The 7,576-nt window shown below is 35.9% G+C and overlaps 1 protein-coding gene across 1 annotated transcript in view; it reads left to right on the top strand.

Annotated features, from left to right (window-relative positions):
- The first annotated feature begins 1,956 nt into the window (after positions 1-1,956).
- Positions 1,957-7,576, top strand: part of SCN3A (sodium voltage-gated channel alpha subunit 3) — a 113,219-nt gene continuing 107,599 nt past the window's right edge. The window contains exon 1 of the mRNA XM_079134399.1: positions 1,957-2,234. The gene's annotated coding sequence lies outside the window, so the exon portion shown is untranslated. The remainder of the gene's footprint in view (positions 2,235-7,576) is intronic.

Genomic DNA, 7,576 nt, shown 5'->3' with positions numbered 1-7,576 from the left:
TTTGACTATCTAGCCCCCAGAGCTGTTAGACAATAAATTTCTGTCCTATAAGTTACCCAATATGGTACTTTGTTATAGCAGCCATAATATACTGACACCTTGAGTATAAATGGAAAGATTTAAGAGGAAAACTGTGAATCCAATTTACTACTACACAGAAAGAAGAAATCCAAGCAAAACCTTCTAAGGCTGGAAAGGGAGTTTGTGAGAAAGCAAAGGAGTCTAACGCAAGTTTAATTTCTGATAAGGGACCTGTAGGTATTTTACTCACTCAGTAAAAAGCTGGAAAGATAAGAAGTAGGAATTTTTTGGGTAAAGCAAAGATTGCACTTCACTTGCATAAGCCCACAGAGTGCCTTACATTCCTTGGGTTGGAAATATTAGAACAGAGATGGCTGCCTGGAACAGGTAGGCCAGCTTCAATCAGCCAATTACAACCTGGAATGACATTGGAAAGACGCTATTTGGTTTTCTTCCCTTCAATGCCAAGACCAGAAACAAAAGTTATCTGAGAAGAGCTGATGAAATCTGAGCTAAATAATAGTTGCAAATAAAGGATGCTACCATGTAAAGATGAATGGATGATGCTTCTGGGGCCAAATGGTGTGTGGATGCATTAGTAGATGTGGAGGGGTGGTAGTGCCCATGGATCAGACTGGATTCTAGACCTCAGTGAATGCACAGATAGGAAGGGAAGGGCCAGGGATCACACTGTGCATTCTCCATGTATGTAGGTTTTCCTGAACCTAGATCAGTCTCCATGAGAAGAGATGGAAAAGGAAAATCATGTGTGGGTTTAGTGTAAAGCTGAAATCATTGGGGAGAGCCTCAAGTGATTCATTTTGACTAGACATTTTTTTTTTTTGTCATCAAGCAAAGTGTGGGCTATAATTTAAAAGTAAGTAAATAACATTTCTCAAGCACATTGCTGAAAATATGTTGTCAGCTATATTTGTCTCTCTTTGTTACAAGTAAGCTCCTTAAAATGACAGACACTGTATATTTCTAGCTTTGTCTTCAAAGCTAATAAAGTTCTTGACTTAGTTGTTGTCTATTCATGCAGTTGTTCCATCAATGCAAATGTATTTAGTTAATTAATGTAAATTATAGTTGTTTGTTGAAAGTAAATTCGAAAAGTCAAATTTAAAAATCACACTTGGGTTGAGAAATCTCCTAACAGATAAACGATTTTCACATTGATTATGTATGTTTCAATATCCTTATAAAATATGTTTTTAAAGTATTTTAAAGCCTGAATATTAAAAGTCTGAATTATCTTCTGTAGAATGAATTCCAGCAGTTCCTTGTGTCATACAAATACACCATGATAACCAATGATCTAAATTAACTAGGCTTCCCCAAGGTAAAGAATATTTTTGTAATTTCTGGTAAACATATTACCAGAAAACAACATAAAAAGACTAGCCCTGAAAATTTATTACACTTTTTTCTAAAAGTCTGGTTACAAACTTTGAAATAATTCACTCCATGAAGAGAAAATATTTTCAGAAGACCAGAGCAGGTCACAGGAGAGATCATATAACACTCTACATGCAGGTGTAAGTTGGCCTTTATGTATCATTTCTGAATAGAAATCTGAAGATTTTTTAAAAATTATTAGTAATTTATAGGTGAAAGAAGTTTCCAAATTTGTAAAACTTAAAAAAAAAAAAAAAATGTGCAAGAGGTTTGGAAATAACTGAGCATGCAAAGGGATCTCTTTGTGACTGCTCAGGTGTGGTAGACAGGCCACAGATTTTGCAGCTTGGGAAATTTTACCGTCCTTCACCTCACTGCTGTCATCTTGCACACTTTGATGATTCACGTTTCCACAGAGGTTTACCTTCTCCCTAGATGGAGAATAATGGGAGTGTTCTGTCTTTTGTTCGATTTGGCAAGTCTGCCAGTAGGTGGCGGTACCACGCTGGGTGCTGCCAGCCTTTCTTTTTCTTTCTTCTTTTTTTTTTTTTTTTTTTTTTTTCAAAGCTGTTTTCTGATATATGTTGGGTACCATAGAGTGAATCTCAGAACAGGAAGCGGAGGCATAAGCAGAGAGGATTCTGGAAAGGTCTCTTTGTTTTCTTGTCCAAAGAGAAAGCAAGAAAAAAATTTGTAATTAATTTGCAAGTCTCTGTGGCCAAAAATCTGAAGAACTGCAGGGGAAGGCGTGTTACTGTCTAACCATCTTGGATGCTGGGCTTTGTTGTGCTGTGATTCCTAAGGCTTTCTATCAGGTAAGCTGGCAAAACATATAATTTTTTGCACCATGGACTCTAGCAACCAGGTAATTTTTTCTCATCTTAAAATCATCTTCATGTTATTTTTAATCCAGGGTTTAAATATAAATTACAAGAACCAAAGGCATCATTTGATGTGTAAACTGCTTACTATTCTTTATCTCTCAAAGGAAATAGAGCTTCTGTGTAGAAATGGTGACTTACAGTACAGACTAGGCATTAATGATTTTGTGTTCCTGAAACATGCAGATGTTTATTATTCATTGTATTCTGAGAAAATGTTTTATTACACAGAAAACTAACCTAATGGATTTCATGTCTGTATCTCACCTATTTAAATGTCCAGTGTGTCCAGTTTCTTTAAACGTCAATATACGGTGATATTGGAACTATCTTTTTTATGTTTTAGTATTTTATTTAGTAGCTTCAGAGATACCATGCGTATAGGAGTGATAACAATACAGAGGTGCTTGGCTGTTAGAAACACATTATCATTTTTCTCCAAAATCTGTTTTCATAGAGGAAAGGGGATCACCAACAGTAACCATTAAAAAGAAATTTAATCTTCTATAATAAAATGATCCCTATATGTTCCATAATGTGCTATTTCCTTTTCTTTTAATATACTCACCTTATGCTAAATATATACCTTTTAATTCACTGATTTAAAGGGTATTATATCTTCTTGGTAAATTGTCCCATAAGCTTGATATATTTCTGTTTATTTTTCTCTACATGGATTTAGTGACTGGCTATTATTATTATTACTCTTATTGTTAGTTGCCAGGAAGAGCCATTTGATCCAAAAGGACAATAATTTATCTATGGTCTATATTTTCTGTAGGTGTCTTTAAAATATTTTATACCATAACCATAAGTGTTTCATTAAGACAGCAATTACATACTTAGAATAGAAAATTGTTGATAGAAAATCTGTGGATATTAATTGAAATACAAGTTTTTTAAACAATAAAGGCTTTTTAATGTATACAACAGGTAGTACAGTACACTGTCACTTATGAGGACAAAGATAAAGGCATACAGGCTTGCAGGAATTTGCATGGAAGTGTCTCATGGCATTTGCTCCAAAGAGTGTCTGCCCTTTATGAAATAAAGACCTGTGATTTCAACCTCGGTTTCTGGTCAGTACTAGCTGAAAGGGCCTCAAAAATAGAGGTGTCTGGACTATAATTTCTAATAATATGGTAAAAAAAAATTGACATCTCACTTAGCAATTTACATTGAGTGGCACTAACACGCCCCTTAAAAGCATTTTAAAATAGTGGTTGCTTCTGTGCAAAGCCCTGGTCTTGTGTATTTTAGAACTCCTACTATAGGACATAAAGAAAACTGTTTCTTTTGGAAAGGGTTCTCAGAAATAAAGGTGAATTGACTTGAGGGTATTGTGCTATACAATATACTGCCCCACAGGTGACTGATGTGAGTAACTTTGTTCTCTGTAAACAACAGAGCTGGTTGATTGAAGTAGTTTACATTTATGAATGGGTGTTTGCTTTCTGGCCCTGAATGTTGCCCTTTTTTTCCTTAGTTGCAATGATCTCTTGCTTGTTCATCTATACGTGCAGTTATGATGTAAAAAGCAAATGCACCAGACTCTTCGCAAAATGTGCCCCGTGAAATTTTTATAGAAATGAAATTTGCTTTGATTAAATGACATATAAAACAAATTTGAGTATTTTATTCTTTATAAGAATTTAGTGGTGATTTCATTTGTAAGGTCAAAAATGATATTGTCATTTATTCATATAACAGGAGTAGGTTGAGCTCTGAAGTGGTGCTCTAGGGATCTTGTTCTAGTTCTGCTAGTAAGGAGCTTTGTTGCCTCAGAAAAGATACCAAGTATCACTCAAGTATTTTCCTTCCTGTAAAAGATGGAATTGAAATCAAAGATATATAAGGACCCTTCATTTTAACATTCTTTAATTCAAATTCATCTAGATTTTCTCCAACTGATTTCTCCCTTAAGTATAATCTAATACACCTCTGGCTCTCACTGAGTTGCAGATTACAGTGTAATAAGCATGAGGATGGAGATGTTTTCATGGTCCTTGGTCAGTTCCTTCTGTATGGAAACCAGTGGGAAGCAATATGGAGAAGTGGTTAAGTGAAAGAGCGTGGCGGGTTGAATCCTTGCTCCAGTGTTTAAACTTTCTGAGCTTCTATTATATCATCTGTAAAATAGTAATAATAAAGCCTACTTACAAGAGTGTGGATATGAGATCATGTCTATTCAGCGTGTAGTATAGAGCCTGGAACATGATTACCGCCTCCTTCTCTCTGTCTGCTCCTCCACAAACACCCCAAAAGGAACAGGTATCATTGTTAATGTTAGTGCCAGTGGTAAACTATCTTCTGCCACAACCGGAAGGATAGAATGAAACTGCCAAGAATTTCTGTAGCTGAACAGTGAAAAATTCTCATCCTGGAAGACTGCCCTTGCTGAAACAACAGCAACAAATTTGTCACCTGTAATAATGCCAATTAGTGGCAGCATTCTGGGCACTTTTTGGAGTGTTCATAGAACTCTCGTAATACCTTCTCACAGTCATTTCTTTGTGCCCAGAGATATTATTATGTACTCCATTCCTATGACTTTTTTCTTTTTAACAAAATAAAAGCAAGGGAATTGATTTCAGTTTGCCTCAGTAGATATACAGGTTCTACAAAAGGCCTCTGGGACGATTCACAGAGGCAATTTAAGTTTCATCCAAAATCACATTTAAATGCCAAATGATTTCTACTGTGAGCATCGGATCACAGAACCTCAATTCCAGAAATGCCTTGACTATGTAATCAACTCACAAACTCTTTGTTGCTTAAATTGCACTAATGGTACATTAGAAGGTAGAAAGGTGAACGGAGCCTGATGAAATTGTTGATATACTGCAAGATCCCTGTTTCCTTTCCAAAGATTTTCTCGAAGAGCAACCCCATGCTTCTGACAGCTGTGTGCTACTGGGATCTCTGGGAGCTAGAGCTGGGATGGCCTTTCAGCACCCCAGGCTTCCTAATCCTTCCCTTCAGCCACCCTGGGCCTCTTTAAACTGACTCAAGTAACTGTGCTGTCAGCTTCATCTTCATGGCAGCCCAGATGACTTAATGGACTCATGATCAGACAGATCCGAGAGACCTGAGAGCTCGGGAAGCTTGGAAATAGAAGAGTGAGGTTTCGGTCAGACTAATGCTATGCTTGGAATTTGCTGCTGGTCTCCTCCATTGGTTCTAGGTCACTCCTAGCTCTTGTAAGTCCTTATTGTTACAGTTGAAGTTAACTGAAAGCGTCCTTAAATATAAGAATGCAAAGACAAAGCCTCCTTAAATATAAGAAGTATCCTTAAACATAAGAATGCGTCCTTTCACTAAAGAATGAACTTGTGATTAGACAGTGAAATTTCTTTGCACTAGCGGCTGTGCAGATTACTATTTTCTGGTCACTCATGTAGAAATATTGTGAACTCGTTGAAGGTTGGGAATTAATGTTTGACTTGTCATCTAAAAATATATTATTCATTTCTACCTTAATTTTGATGGTTGTTTTTACTGCTTTTCCAAAACAATGAGGATTAATAACCCACCTACACCTGAAATGTAACTTACACCTCACATCTGTATTTTTAGGTTCTACTTTTTTTTTTTTACTTTGACTAATTTTAGTTCTAAATTATCTTTTTTGTCCCATAAAATTTTGTCCCATAAACAATTTTCCTGGAAATTCAATATACCATATGACATCTAAATTACTAATCTTAGAGTGATTGTTCTTTGAGGTAGTCAAAAAAATTGGGACGGAAGAGAACCAGTCATACTGTTGCTTTGCCCTACAAGTGCTCATATTTATCTTTGACCAAAAGGCTACTTTTGTAGTTTGGCTTTAACTGACAGTATCTTTCTCTCTGGGGTGAAGTTACCACATTCTTTAGTTACATTTTAATGAGATATAACAAGTTGTAGACACCAATGTCAGAGCAGAATACGGCTAATTTTCATTTACTTAATAATACAGCAATAAATAAAATATTTCTCTCTTGCTACACAAAGACATACTTTGTTCTTTGAACTGCCCCAGCTCTTTAGATATTGAAATTTGAATCTAGATCTAGACATATAATTAGACACAGGAGAATTCTTTAAAATGAACATGAGTGCTTGTTGAACTGGATACCACAAATTTCAATGTGCCAAGTATTTATTGATCGATTTTTTTATGCTCCCTCTTTTTCTTCTCTGAACTTGAAGTGGTAAAGGACCTTATGGAAAGAATTTTCAGGAAGTTTTTATCTAAGATATGCAAATAAAGAACAACTGCAAAATAGCTTACAAGCAGGTTGACAATATTAAAATGCAGTGTATATATACATACCAGGAAATGATTGTTGAAGGGAATTTTCAGAGACTGTGTAAGTTCAGATAACTTTGGAAAGTCTGGAGTTATTTCTTTAATAATTGAGTTAACCTTTCAGAGACTGCATATACTGATATCTTCATGTGATTAAGCTCTGTGCTGAAGCAAAGTAGGAGAAATGAAGGTCCCTGAATTATTGAAGAGTGGTTTAATATTGTTTTATTCAATGGGTGAATTCAAAGATGGGAAGTCACTCTTTAAATAACTTTGGTCATTTTCTGCCAAGAAGTTCCCTTTTGGGAATTTTAATCTCCTGATAATCAGAATATACTTTATTCTTACTTGAGTTGTACAGAACATTTTGTCCCTTTTTTTCCCCAGAAGCCTGAACTAGAATAATTCACTAAATCACAACTCTTACTGCTAAGAAGCCACATTGTGCTTCTGGAGTAGAACACCAGCATATTGGTGCATGAGTTTTAATAAACTGTGTTTTGTGAGCTTAGCCTCAGTTTGAGAGTTGGTCACCTATTTGTTACTTTCTTTGTCTCCTTGGTGCTTCTGCTTGTGATGTTTACTTTTCTTAAGTTATTTTTGTCTGTCCTAACCTAGATGGCCAAAGTATTTTGGGCATTTTTATGTACATGGAGTTTAGGATTGGAAATGACCTTGAAGAGTAAGTTTTAGAGTAAACAAATCCAAACTCCTACAGGGCAAAGTGAATTAGGGGACAATGAATGGAGCTGCTCAGGTTGAAAACTGAAGAACTGGAAAGCTCATGCTCTTGCTAAAGAGGGGAAGTGCCCTCTCAGGACTGGGAGGTTTTTGAATGCAATGATTTTTCCAAAAAACCTGAAAAGTCCAGATTTTCAATAGAATGCTGTTGATGGTTGTCATCTATTTCAACTTAAGACTGGGTAGATCTGATGCATCATTGCCTATAGACAGAATCCGGTCACAGCATGACCAATTTCTT

Source organism: Sciurus vulgaris (genome assembly GCF_902686455.1).
Source record: "Sciurus vulgaris genome assembly, chromosome: 3".
Classification (NCBI taxonomy): Eukaryota; Metazoa; Chordata; class Mammalia; order Rodentia; family Sciuridae; genus Sciurus; species Sciurus vulgaris.
This window is presented reverse-complemented; position numbering and strand designations above follow the sequence as displayed.